The sequence below is a fragment of the Rhipicephalus sanguineus genome, chromosome 6, assembly GCF_013339695.2.
Source record: "Rhipicephalus sanguineus isolate Rsan-2018 chromosome 6, BIME_Rsan_1.4, whole genome shotgun sequence".
NCBI lineage: Eukaryota > Metazoa > Arthropoda > Arachnida > Ixodida > Ixodidae > Rhipicephalus > Rhipicephalus sanguineus.
Window position 1 is genome coordinate 40,386,705 of NC_051181.1, and position 14,310 is coordinate 40,401,014.

Below are 14,310 nucleotides of genomic sequence, written 5' to 3' on the forward strand. Positions count from 1 at the left end.
CTTGACTTACAATTGTTTTGATACAATGGATCTCCGATGAGCTCGTCTGACTTATTGCGTCGCATGCAAACATTGGCGCGCGATCTCGCTACGTCATCGAACAACGGACTTCGAGTAATTTTTTAGAGCGCCTTCCAACGCAGCCTCAAAGATGGCTCCTGAAATATATATTTTGTGGACTGCCAGCATTGACGTCTGTATGCCTGTTTCTACAAGCACGCCTGTACAAATATTCTTCAGCTCTAGAGCATATGACAAGACCATACCTGGAATATTGCATCTCATTCAAAATATTTTAAGTTTTAAATGTCACCCAGGAAACTGAATCATCTAATAATGTATTTCGAAAGCAACGAAAGTTTACCACCGTCGACGCCCGTAGTGCGCAAACTCGCGGCTTCCACCGACATGTATGCACTCGACGTTGAGACGCTTCTATCGAATAGCTTCAGTAACAAGGGCAGCTATGAATAATAAATTATCTAAAGTACGCCGCAAGTTGCGATTCAACACAAACATTTCGCACATTAACGTTTAGATGAGACCACTATCTGTCCTTTCCGCTTACACAGGTGAATAGCAGGAGGCGGAAGACACGCTCTCCCGGCCAACATCTCCTCCTTTCTCTTTATCGAGTAATACATTCTCCTTGAAGACGAAGTCGCCAAATCCTTCTTTCGCTGCATTTTCCGCGGGCGCCTCGTACTTGATACGTGACCTTCATAACGGATGAAGCGGCTGAATAGAGATACCATCCTTTATTGCATCCATATCACGCGCACAAAATAGGTCGTCCTCGCAACTGTGTGCTTCAAGTGTGCGTTTCGTATGCGACCGTGACTGTGGGCGCCGTGGCTTAGTTGGTTAAAGCGCCTGTCTAGTAAACAGGAGATCGTGAGTTCGAATCTCACCGGTGCCTTCTGCCATTTTTTTTTTCTTTTTGTCTTTTTACAACGTACAGGTTCACGATATGAGCGGCTTCAGTTTTGCAAATTATTAAGCACCACCGGTGCTTGTTTCGAAAGGAACATGGCCTAGAAGCAATAAGCTACATTGTACGTTGTATGTACAACCTTGTTGAAAGGCTGTAAGCCTATTTTTCATGTTTATTTTTATGTGTTTCGCGCAGTTCGCAAAGGATACTGTAAAAAGTAGGTACATGTATTCATGGTACACTCTTAAAAACAGTGGTGTTTACTAACTTTGAAGCAGTAAATGCATGTCACAACATTGACTACCTAAGCAGTAGGTGCAGGTAGTAACTGAAAAGTCTGCAAATTTATTACAACGACACATACTACTGACAGTGTCTACCCACAGGGCAGTAGTAATACAAAGTTAGCAACTTTACCGCCATGATAGTCGCAACCTATTCTGTACGGCTACTAACACTAGTGAACTTAAATACCCAACAATAGGTACACGTATTTGGTTTGTGTGGGCTACTGTCATATTAACATCAAGTGCAATTTATTACAAAAACATGACCTCTAAAAAAAGAGAAACGGCAAGGTTGTTCGTTTTATGGTGTTTGACGTCCCAAAGTGACACAGGACATGAGAAAGGATGTAGGGGCAAGAGAATTGTCTTGTTATGCTCAATATTAATTGCTTATTGCTTCATGTTATTCTACTGGTAAAAAGACATATCAATGACATCTTGAGATACTGTTTACATAAAGACATGAGCGAACCATAAACATGAACACGCGCACATACATACACACACAGAGAAAACTCTCAAGGTCCCTTATACATTCACCTTAGACAGTTCGAAGGTGAAAGCCGTCCTTTCCTTCTCAGTGGATGTATTGATCCTACCCCGCCACCCTCGGAAGGCTCCTACCCCGCAGTGCAAAACCACGTAACGTGGTTTTGCACTGCCTCCGTGATTGGCCTACCTTTTGCCAAGTCACTCGCATGCTGTAAAAAAATGAATATGGATCACGATTAGGCCTGGCTTTAAACATATTTGCGTGGTTGTATATTAGGACGACAATAAGACGCTATACTGAGAGCCCGCACACAAGCTGTTTAAAAACGCTCATCATTAAAGTCAGCACAATGCTCTATGGGTAACAATTTCGCACGCTCTAACAGAAATTATTTGGCGTTAATCGTTCATGTGACTGTAACTTATGATGTAACTAAGGTGCCCTAATATAATGCCTACGTTATGCACACATACTGTACAGGTATACATTGCTGCAGGCCTTTGTACCTGACGGTGAACTTCCCTACGCGGCTGTATTTCATGGTGGAAGTCATATGGCCGGTCATAATATTCGATTTTAATTTCCACATGGACTATAAAGAAGATTTTTTTGATGATGCATGCACCCCATGGTAAAAGACTTTAAATTATTCTAAATCACGATGATAGGAAGGTGGTGTCGTTGAGCCAACGTAACCGCCCTGGCAGGGCCGTTTACGTTGGATAGCATTTGGTGAATAACCACGGAGCCGACCTAAAACAAGGTTTCTACACCCTCCTCGCATGGTCCTACGCTTTTAAGCCGTGCCCGATTGTTGGCGTTGGGGCCATGCCAGATTTTTTTTTTACCTTTAATGTCCTATAGAGGACACAACGTTTTCGTACGAAACATAAGAAAACACCTCTCTGACCCGCGCTCTACGTAGACGGCACCCCCCGGGAAAATCGGTAGTCGCCTTTTCCTGTACCCCTGTTCGGCCCTTTTCCCATTCTTCTTTCCCTGCTGTCCTGTCCTCTTGTGCTTTTTTCATTTTCGTAGGCGCCTCATGTAAAGGCACCTTATGTATGCAACATTACATGAGTCCAGCTGTTACGGCTCGTGGAAGTAGATCTGGAGAGGATGGCTGGTGCTCCATTGCGTTTGTCAGCCATCTTGATTCTTTAGGCTGCAGTTGGTTTAATCTGTAAATATAAGCCTTTGTTGATCATTGAGACATATATTCCCCACCTGTAAGTGGTAGCGGAAGCTGCCTCTAGTGGTCAAAGGGACATACGTAGAGGGAGAGAGAGAGAATTAAACTTTATTCTCCGACCAGGCGCGCGTTTTCTTCGCCCAGACGTGGGTGACTTCCTTATTCCATGCAGCCGTGGCTTGCAGCTGATGCCCGAGCCCTGTCCACCAGCCAGAGCAGGTCCTCAAAGTCTACTGAAGTCAGCAACGCTTCCCACTGTCTTCCGAATTTTCTTACGAAAAAACAAAGGTAATGAGTCTTTCAAAGAAGAAGTTACGTCAGCCCACGGGCACAATTAGCTCGATGACGTACAGGATAACGCCACCATAACTAGTCGTTTTTCAATACGGAGGTCGCACTAATAACACCTTTTTTTTTTTGCGCTGTGTTTTCGCTGCCATCGCTCTCGATGCGACAGTTTCTATTTGCTGATTCGCCACGAATAAGTCCAACAAGTGAAAATATCCTTCTTGCATGCCTTCAGTGCTGTAAGGTCACTTGTGGACAGCTTTCACGTGAAAGAGACATTGTTTTTAGATATACAGAAATATGATGAACGTTGTGATTGGGGAAAAGGCATATGGCAAACCCCATCGACATTTAATTTTAAATGCGAAGCATTTCTTAGCGAACCTCAGCCACTTTGGCCGTTTCTATCTGTCTGTCTGTCTATCTATCTATCTATCTATCTATCTATCTATCTATCTATCTATCTATCTATCTATCTATCTATCTATCTATCTATCTATCTATCTATCTATCTATCTATCTATCTATCTATCTATCTATCTATCTATCTATCTATCTATCTATCTATCTATCTATCTATCTATCTATCTATCTATCTATCTATCTATCTATCTATCTATCTATCTATCTATCTATCTATCTATCTATCTATCTATCTATCTATCTATCTATCTATCTATCTAGCAGCCTACGTCTGGGCGCTCTCCTGGTCGTCTCCATAACTTGTAGTATACCAAAAGTGACATAGCAGGAGATCATTGTATGGCTAACGCGATTCACTGGTCATGACATGAATAACGCAAAATACCTGTCGCGTACGTCATGAAACCCTTTCTCTCAGTCAGGTGTGGCACATACCCGCATATCAGAGCTCATGTTATGCGGGTATGTGCCACAGGTGATACAGAATCTCAACAAACACAGTAGCGGCGAACACACACATTCACACACAAGGAAGGTGAATAATAATAATAATAATAATTGTTGGGGTTTTATGTCCCAAAACTACGATATGATTATGAGAGACGCCATAGCGAAGGGCTCCGGAAATTTTGACCATCTGGTATTCTTTAACGTGCACCGAGATCGCACGGTACATGGGCATCTAGCAGTTTGCCTCCATCGAAATGCGACCGCCGCGGCCGGGAACGCACCCACGACCTTCGGGTCAGCAGCCGAGCACCGTAACCGCTACACCACCGCGGCCGACTAAACGAAAGTGAGGGAGCTGAAGACAGAACACCCCTGGATGACGCTCAACTACCATCCACTCGTCCACGTGGTCAGCAACGTGGACTACGTGGATTACAACAAAAAAACGAGGTACATGCTTCATTACGATAAATCTGCCGAGAGAAATAGGCCTCTCATCATTACCGGTGACTTCAACATTGACTTATCAAGACTCAACAGCGCCTGGTGCTTATACTGCGTGAAAGACGGCTTGAATGTGGACAGGGCATCAAAAGACCTCGCTGCCACGTCCAGGACCGGAGGCACCATAGATTATTTGATCGTAAGGGGAATCCAGGATTTCCGCCAGCTGCACTATACCTCGTAGTTCACTACACTTAGACCACTCGTAGCCGCGATCCCGAACGGATCCGATAACAAGTCCGGTCCAGCTGCTGGTGTTCACTGATCACGGTGGTGATGACCTTGTTCAAGAACTGTCAAGAACCCCTCATACACAGACACACAGGTTCGTGAAACATGCGTGCGTTCTCCGTCATAACGGACAAGTATAAGCATAACAAATGTAACGCAACTGTACGAACTGCAAATGTTGCGCCTGCGCGTGCCGCTCGGCTGCGTACCATATATCTTGGGAAACTTTCCTAAATGAATCTTAGTTGCGAGTAACTCCTGTCCTGTGCATCTGTGTTCCTTTGTCCTGTTCGGATTCGCGCTATCCAGTAGTGAAGAATATAGGCACTTCATATTAGCTTACCACGTCTGGTGTTGGTAACACCCATGTTGCTGTTGGCATCGTTACGCAACTGTAAGCAACTGGTTATATAATACGTATGCCACTCTTAAACACATGAGTGTGCGTATACCACTTTCACATTTCTCTAGCGTCATTCCGTAACGTTTCGCTTAATGTGAAAAATTGCGCCACAGTCAACTAGCGCGCCTGCTTCGCATGACATCGATTTCCACGGTACGTGGGACCTGCCGAATTTTTTTATATCCAAAATTGCAAGATTTATTTATTCTCGTTCGTGTTTTGTGCTTCCATAGATCTCTAAAAGCATATTACAACGTGAGAGCGTGTTGCACGTGGGCGGTGGCGCAGGAACTTTAAATTACATTCTGAGACCCTGCGCCACCGACGCCAATGCACGTGGCTTTACAAGCGCGCCTAATATCTCTCACACCTCCCTCGTGATGATGGTAATTTTCTGTCTGTGAAACATGGCAGGCCATGTTACAGCTCTGCTGTAACTCTGCTGTAAAATTCCTATAGCGCGTATGTACAACCAAAATTGGGAAACTCCCACTACGTTTCAGCTACTCTTGTTAACCATCTGTACAGAATGCTTGGGTGATGATTTAGCGTGTGCCCATTCATGATGATGATAATTTTCTATGAACAACACACGGCAAGTTTCGACCATAACAGCTCTGCTCTAATGTTCTAAATGTTGTTTTCATTGCCATCACCATATTCAGCCTATTTTATGTTCACTGCAGGATGGAAACCTTTTACAATGATGTTCAATTTCTCTATCCTGCGCTAGCTGCTGCCCTTTTTGGCCTACAGCCGTCTTGGTTTCATCACTACATCTAACCGTGTGCTGTCCTCGGCTACGTCTACCACAGCTCTGTATCATTCAGTCGCTCTCACTGACCAGAGGTCATCTTCACACATCACTCAAGCTTTGCTCTGTAATGGATAGTCCAACAAATATAATGTATGAGCAAACCATCTCGTATAACCCATTAAGATTGTAATGAAACGTGCCTTCAGCGTTTGCAAATATCGCATTTTAGCCTGCAACGTTTTGGTCACTGCTCTCTGACTAGTACAGCTATGTAAAGAAGCCGTGTCTGGACGTTCTTTGTGGACGATATCAGACGAATACCGAATGAATAACACTTTTAAACAACCCACGGAGACTTCTGTTTCTGCAGCGACCGTATGCAGGCAAATGAATTTATATAGAAATCAACAGCACAAGAATTGTGCTTCTGATTTCCGCAATCAGGAACAGACTAGAGTTTTAAAACCACCACGGGGTAATTTTACAAAGCTCGGTAAACACCCTTATACTGCGGAGAGCTGGCACACGTAATTCTAGAGGGAATGATAAGTAACCATAGATTGAACTTTCCCACAAGTCATCGACGAGGTGCCACACATTTGGGCTCAATATAAAGAAGATGTCTTGTTTAGTTCGTAGAAGACAGCAGGAACTCCTCTCTAAAAATATACAAAAAATAGATAAAGAATCGGCGTCCAATATTGACTTGCAATGTTAATAAATACGTGAAAAATCTTTTTTCAGCTTGATCGCTCACATTACTAGCATATATCCTTCCAGCAGTGAGCTCCCTGTCGCCCTTCTAGGTCATACATGAATAAGCAAGGCGATTCCGCGATCGCGCTTGCATAGTACCAAATGCAGGCAGTGGCACGCAGTTTTAAATGGGACACTTGCCACTGGATTTTCCTGCTTCGCGATTGATTTGAAGGTTGATCCTGAATATTTACCTCGTCGCAACTCCTTAGATGCCATCGTTAAGCCGCTTGCCGTTTATTAGGCAACTTCTGAATAGACGAAGGGCACACATTTTTGTTTCTACACATAACTCTTCACTCTGTCATCATCATGCTTACACAGTGTACCTTTGACGCAAGGCGGGTACTTCTCCAGTTATCTAGACTACCAATGTGCTATACACCATCTATAACTCCATCTATATCTCAATATCATCTAGTTGAGTAATCTGCCGTAATCGGCTGCACTTGTCTCCTCTAGGCGCCCATTTTGTAACCGTAATTGGCCAACGGTTGTGTCTCTATACACCACATGACAAACACTGCTTGGTTTTTTGCACCAGATGCAAAACCCTGGTAACGGCTACTCTTGTTTGCTGTATTATACAAACTGATGTCTTTCTTCAGCTAACGTAAGGCCTAACGTATCTGATTTCGTACTGTTCTCTTCCGGTGACGCAAGCAGACGCATACTATCTTATATGGACATGCCAAGGGTTACAGTCGGAACGCTCCCGTCATCTCCTGCAAGCTGGTCTTCGCTACAGTGACAGAAATAGTTATAGCCGTTGCATTCCACAAGACACTTCCTCAGTTCATACACAACACCGGCCTAGCCGGCGCACATTTATTACAAATATACACAACAAATATTATGCCTTAAGGGCAAGCCTATGTCGTCAAAAACAAAAAAAAGATTCCATCACTGTTGTATGGTGTAGCTTTAACTTCTGCTGAAATTTATTTGCATTATTTCTTTGTAAAAGGGGTTGACACAAAAATTCACATCAAGGAAAGCTTGTCTGTGCACCATTTCAAAGCAATCAGCGCGTATTGATCACTTCTGCAGCATATGGAAAGCCCATAAACCACTCTCGATAGTCCACAATCGCGATCCCAATTGACCACGTTGGTCATTTCACCAGAAACATTTTGTTTTTTAACTATAGCTGATAAGGTCGAACAAGCTAACAAATATTTCGAAGGCAATGAATATCCACCACGGCCGTTGCCCGTAGTGTGAAAACGCTGTACGCCGAACGTGAAGCTTCCTCCATATAGCCATCGTTACGACACTTCCGACTAATAGTGACAGTAACAGAAGTAGCGATGTAGGTATGTATAGTAGCATACTTTTGTGATCACGAAGAGCAGCTAAGGGCATTAAATTGTCTAAATTACACAACAAGTTATGATTCATGAGAAAGACTTGGTACTTTAAAGTTTAGATGAGATCTTTATGTCTCTGTTCCCTTTACCCATGTCTTTAGATATCCAGGCCGTGCTCTCCTTCGTTCTGCTTTTTAAATATTATGTTCTTCCAGGTAAAGTCGCCGAATCCTCCATTTACTGCATTTTCCGCGTGCGCTCCATTTGATACGTGACCCCCATAATGCCTGAAGTGGCAGACAAGAGCCACCGTCCTGTTCTTCATGCATATCACGCGCTGGAAATAGGTCGTCCTCTCGCAACTCTTGATGGTTCAAAGGTGGGCTTCGCATGCGGCAGCGATTGTCGGCGCCGTGGCTTAGTTGGTTAAAGCGCCTGTCTAGTAAACAGGAGATCGTGAGTTCGAATCTCACCGGTGCCTTGTGCCACTCTTCCTTTTTTTTTTTGCGCATACCCTACGTTTTTATGCATGATGTGAGAGACTTCCGCTTTCTGATTTCTTAAATGACATCATGCTCGTGGGAAGAGGAGCATGGCTTCTCGGATTTGAGGGAATACACTATTAATACTATCGTGATGTTAGTGGCTGTTCGAGGTGTGGAATCGTAAACCGCATTTGTGTATTACTTGCTCTTAGAAACTACTTTAGAAGTTATATACACAGTACAGTTTAAGAAGCTGTACGTCCAATTTTATTGCTTTACAGCGAAAGCTCTTATGAGATCATTTCAGCGGCTGTTTTTGGCACCGTGGTTTGGCACCGCCGGTGTCCGTAGCCACTATCGCTCGAAATAATAAAAAAAAAAACGAAATAAGAAAAAAATTCCAGCATGGAACGAGGTTCGAACCTGGGCCCTCTGCGTGGAGCCCAGTATTCAACCTCTGAGCCATGCCGGTGCTTGAAACTGCTTTGCAAAAAGACCCTATACAGGCTACATGTCGGTAAAGAACCACACTACTATATGTAATATAGCGTGATAGAAGAGTGAAATAACAAGCAGGCGTCACACGACATGAATTCTGTAACAGGCCTCACACATTACGAATTGCGCAACGAGTAGGTTGTTGAATGCTTCCAACCCATTACAAAGGGCTCCGCCATAATTCTTCATCGTCATCAGGCACAGCATCAACAAAGTGCGCATAATGCCTTACATGCGTTTAGCAGGTACCACGGCTCTCTGTAGAATGACGAAAAATGGCATAGTGCCTGCTTCCCTACTTCTCCAAAGTTGCAATGATTTATAGCGTAGTGGGTTCCTCGCAAGTGCACTTGTATTGGCTGCAAGGAAGCCCATAAGCCCATGATCCATTTCCTCGGGGTCGCAATAGAGTTCTTCGCCCCCCCCCTCTCTCTCCCACGTCAACGTATGTTATACAGCATAGCGGGAGAGGGAAATAGGGACCGGCCATCACCCAATGCAAATACATAACTGGTGGGCCGTTTACACCTTCCAACCTATTACAAAGGGCTGAGCCATAATTCTTCATCGTCATCAGTCGTCGCTTCAACAAAGTGCACATAATTCCTTACAGACATGTAGCTGGTGCCTCGCTTCTCCGCACAATGACGAATATTGGCTTGGTAGGTGCTTCCCAACTTCACAAAAATTGTGATTTATGACATAGTGGGTACCTTGCTAGTGTACTTGTATTAGTAGCCCCAATAGAGCTTACAACGGGCACTAGAAACGCCGCTCTTCCAGCTTTCGCTGTGACTGTGCTGCGGTTTCAGCGCAGGCCTGGCGTTTTTTGTACTATTTTTATTGCAGCGCGTGGTACATATAAAATTGGGAAAATTTATTGATGAAGATCACCGCATCGAATCAAAATTGAAGACCTTGTTTCTTGCTGTGACTTCAAGTCGTGTAATCAACTAATTGTGGTGCAGAATCATCTGCAGTGCTTATTGACTTCGAATGGCTAACATGCTAGTTTAAAAAAATTAGTCATTGCATCACATAAGTGTACAGTAGCAGGTCGGATATGTGCAGGATTATTTTTTGTTCGGGTGAGTTCAAAGGTCACTGCTGGGGCCGGATTCTGAGATGATCAATTTAGGCGATGGTGTCGCTTTGCGTCACGCACAATCTCGCGTAACCAATGATTTAAGCGTCTACTTTCCCGCCTATGCCCAATCAGCCGATGAATGCGCACTGAAAGTGATAAGTGTAAAAATAGTCGCCTCAAAATAAAGCCCCTGTTCAGCAACCCTGTTCAATGCAGTGGTTAGTGCTGATCAATTACACCAGTATTCATGCAGTAGCATAGGTAGCTGTCAAATTGTGTTGCATATGTATGATCTAGAGCAATGCAGATTTCCATTGCAAAGACGCTATCATGTGACAAAGATAACAAGAACCTGTTGTGCTGTTTTTTACTTTTTTGTCATGAATGATAGAATACGGCCACAAGTTGCCAAAACAGAAACAAATATTCTCTTGTTCAACTTTTCAAACAAATATCCCATTGTGACTGGCATGCCACGGTTCCCCGGTATCGTAATTTTCACTGACCACAATGTATACCTTTTACGCATCATTTATTGCAAGTCGAAGAAGTGAAAATATCTTTTCAGAATTATGCAGAAGCTCGAAGGCTATTGCATTGCACCTTCGTAATACCAAACAGTTCGGCGAAGCGCATTGTACAATAAATGATACTATACAAGAAGAATAATAGTAGCGCTAACAGTCTTTTAGCTTCCATCTTCCATGAACTTCAGTCTTTAAATAGTGGCTTGTGCTGGGTTGCAGCCACTCCATTTCACATATTGAAATGTTTTATTTGTGAAATGAAGATTTATAATTTCCATGGAGGGGCCTTAAACACAGAGAAAAAACATGAAAAAGCTGAATGTGGGGTAGGCAACGCAATCCATGCAAACTATGTTGCAGATATATAAATAATATTAGGCAAATATTTTTCTGTTACAGGGGCCAAAATATGTATATCCTTAGGTGGTTGATCCATACGTTTTTCAAATATCGGGTTGTCTAGATCATACGGCAAAGAAATGACTGTCTACTCTCACTACTTTCAAGAGAATTCATCCCGTCGCAGTTATGCACTTGACGGTCAGATCCAGTATCACTATTGTGTGACCATCATATTAAAGACCCTGGACGTACACGGAAATTAGGAATATGTCTTGATTTAAAATGATTATGGATGAAAGTATGCCTATAGCTGCCACAACTGATGTTTGAAATTGTTCATCACCTTGTGTCACTAATTTAGCACACAGGAAGTGTTTCCTTTGGTATTAGGGCCGACAATGCCGTGTAGTTGTCTGTGAAAGAAAACTGCAACTCAATTTTTACTGCAATTATAGCAGAAAATTTATTCCAATCCTGTGTAGAAGTTGCCACCTGGCAAATGCCATGAAAGCTTGCTGTAGTTGTTCTCGAAGTAATGATCATTGAAGTAATTTGAAGTAAATGATCATGGAAGTAATGAACTTGACCAGCTGACTTAAATCGAGCTGCAATACTATTGTCTTCACACTCGAAACAGAAAGGCCTAAGTTCCTACATTGCACGTAATACAGAAAAATGAGTTCTTTGCTTACGAAATCGCTGAAGTTGCGTGGGTTTCTTTGCGCTGTCGCCGCCGTGGCGGTACAGTTAATGTGGTGTTCGGCTGCTGACCCGAAAGCCGCTGGGTTCCATCCGTGGGATGGCGGTCGCATTTTCTATGAAGGCGGAAATGCTAGAGGTCCGTGAGCGCAGATTTAAGTGCATGTTCAAAAACAGAGGTGGTAAAAATCTCCTTCGCCGCGCTCTACGGCGTGCGTCATAGTAGAGCACTGCACGGGCCGGATTTTACGGCCCAGGCCCGGCCCGGGCCCGCTTTATGAAGCTCGAGCCCAACCTGGGCCCGTTGTTCCGAGAGCGGGCCCGGCCCGGGCCCGGGCGTACATGACCGAACCCAGCCCGAGCCCGGCCCGGGCCCGGGCGTACTTGACCGTACCCAGCCCGAGCCCGGCCCGGGCCCGGGCGTTCATTACTAAACTAATCCAGAGCGCGCTTGATCATGACCAGGCCCGACCCGGGCCCGCTAGAGGATATTAGTTGTTGATGATGATTATTAATGATGCCGTGCGCTTTGTAGCGGGCGATCGGACGGAAAATCCGGTGTGTACATGCATCGAAATATTCCTTTGCCCACGGTGGTAGCTCAGCGGTTAAGCTGTTTCGCTGTTAAGTCCTAGGACGCGGGTGCGATTCCCGCGGCCGCGGCGGCCGCAGTTTGGTGGGGGCGAAATGCAAGAGCACCCGTGTATATACTTATCTTTAGGTGCACGTTAGAGAACTCGAGGTGGTCGAAATTGATCCGGTGCCACTACGGCGTGCCTCGTAATCATATCGTGGTTTTGGCACGTATTACCAAGGAATGCAAATGAAATGCATCATATGTGTCAACCTTGAACAAAAGACTGAGATCTTTATGCCTCCCATGGGAACAACCGTGATCTGGCCCATTGTTAGTGCTCTTAATAAATAAATATATATATATATATATATATATATATATATACGTGTCACTTCAGCTTGGCACAGTATACCTTAGAACATGGAACGCATAACATTCGCGTGTGCTCGAAGGCCCGACTTACGCCTTTTAATGAGCGGGTCCGCGTCCGGCCCGCCCCGCAGCCTCAAGCCCGGGCCCGCACTTTCAAGCCCGAGCCCAGCCCGGGCCCGCCGGAAAACGCCTCGGACGGCCTCATCCGGCCCGCGGGCCGGGCCGGGCTCGGGCTTTCGGGCCGGCCCGGGCCCGTGCAGTGCTCTACGTCATAGTCTAATCGTAGATATGGCACGTAGAACTCCAGTCACAATTGTTACAAATTCTTTTGTGCTGTAGTTTTCAAGTTACATGTGTATGCACGTGAGACGTTCGCGACCACCCACTCGTTGGGCAGTTCACATGGCAGTACACCTGGTGGGATTCCAGCAACGCAATATTACATCTGTTACGGGAACTCCTGGCACTGCAGGACAGCTGTACACGTTTTATTTTCTCCTGAAGCCGTTTCAAGCATTGCTGCGGCTCTGTGGTAGGATGCCTGACTGCCGCGCACATTGCTGGGGTTCAATTCCCAGTCGAATCGAATGTGATTTGTATTATTTATTTATTTGCACCTATGTGGACTTCGCTTGCGGACTACGCCGATTTTCCGCTCACAGCCAACGAAACCGACGTCGACTCAGAGATTTCTGCGAAACCAGCTTTTTAACGCTATCGCGTTAATAAAGTGAAATGAAACAGCACCACGTTCTTGCGCTAAATAAATAATTGATAATTATTGCACCATGTAATTCCCGCCGCAGTATATACCGCAATTACATTTTAATGTAATAATATATGATCAAACCATAAACGAGAAGACACGCACGTATACAGGCACGCAAAGAATATCGAGGCTTCAAAGCGGGTTCTGCTCTAAGAGGAACTTTAAGGTGATTTACGGAGATAGTTTGGGTGGCACATGTTCTACCTATGACTAGCCAATAACTTAAGCATATAATCAATGTTCTGAAACCATATTGTTATACCCTACTGCTTGCGTATACGCTGGCGACGACGTAGCACAAAGCCGTTATTCCAGCATAATCAAGAAAATATTATTTTACCTATATGTTCTTTACGACCTAAAAATTACAGCGTATCTGCAGCGCTGCAACGTCTGCTAACCCGTCACATGCCCCAGTTATAACCGTTACAGGCCCCGTCACTCTGAGTAGTGATGACTACGTTCACCACCTCCGATATATTTCTTCAGTAGTAAAAACGTTAGCGGCAGGCAGTGAAGTTCACATGCGGCTCGTAATTTTTTAAAATTTACGAATGCTGTTGGCAGGATTGGCCGCAACAGGGTTGATACAACGAGTGGGCACATAAGTAAAAATAACATGACACAACGAAGACATGGCTGTAGAAAATACTTTGGCCAAAAATACATTATTGTAATAGTGTGAACGTTAATTCCCATGTGATGGGACGAAAGAGAACTGGGTGTATACTAAAACAGTATGACAATGATCAGCATATGCAATCCTCATAAAGGGCTTCTCACGCGTCCTTCAAAGCTTTCTATGCCACTTGAATACAACACAGAGTGGGATAGGTTTCAAACAGGAGAAAGTGCCTCAGAGCAGGCTGGCCGACTTTTCGATAGGGGACCTATCTTTGTCAAAGACGCCTTGTCATCCCTGGCGT

General features: G+C 44.4%; 2 non-coding genes across 2 annotated transcripts; both read left to right on the forward strand.

Moving 5' to 3' along the window:
• Positions 1-845: 845 nt before the first annotated feature.
• On the forward strand, positions 846-919 carry Trnat-agu (transfer RNA threonine (anticodon AGU)). The gene has a single exon. It is a non-coding gene; the product is annotated as a tRNA-Thr (tRNA).
• A 7,516-nt stretch (positions 920-8,435) lies between these two features.
• Trnat-agu (transfer RNA threonine (anticodon AGU)) lies at positions 8,436-8,509 on the forward strand. The gene has a single exon. It is a non-coding gene; the product is annotated as a tRNA-Thr (tRNA).
• Positions 8,510-14,310: the final 5,801 nt, after the last annotated feature.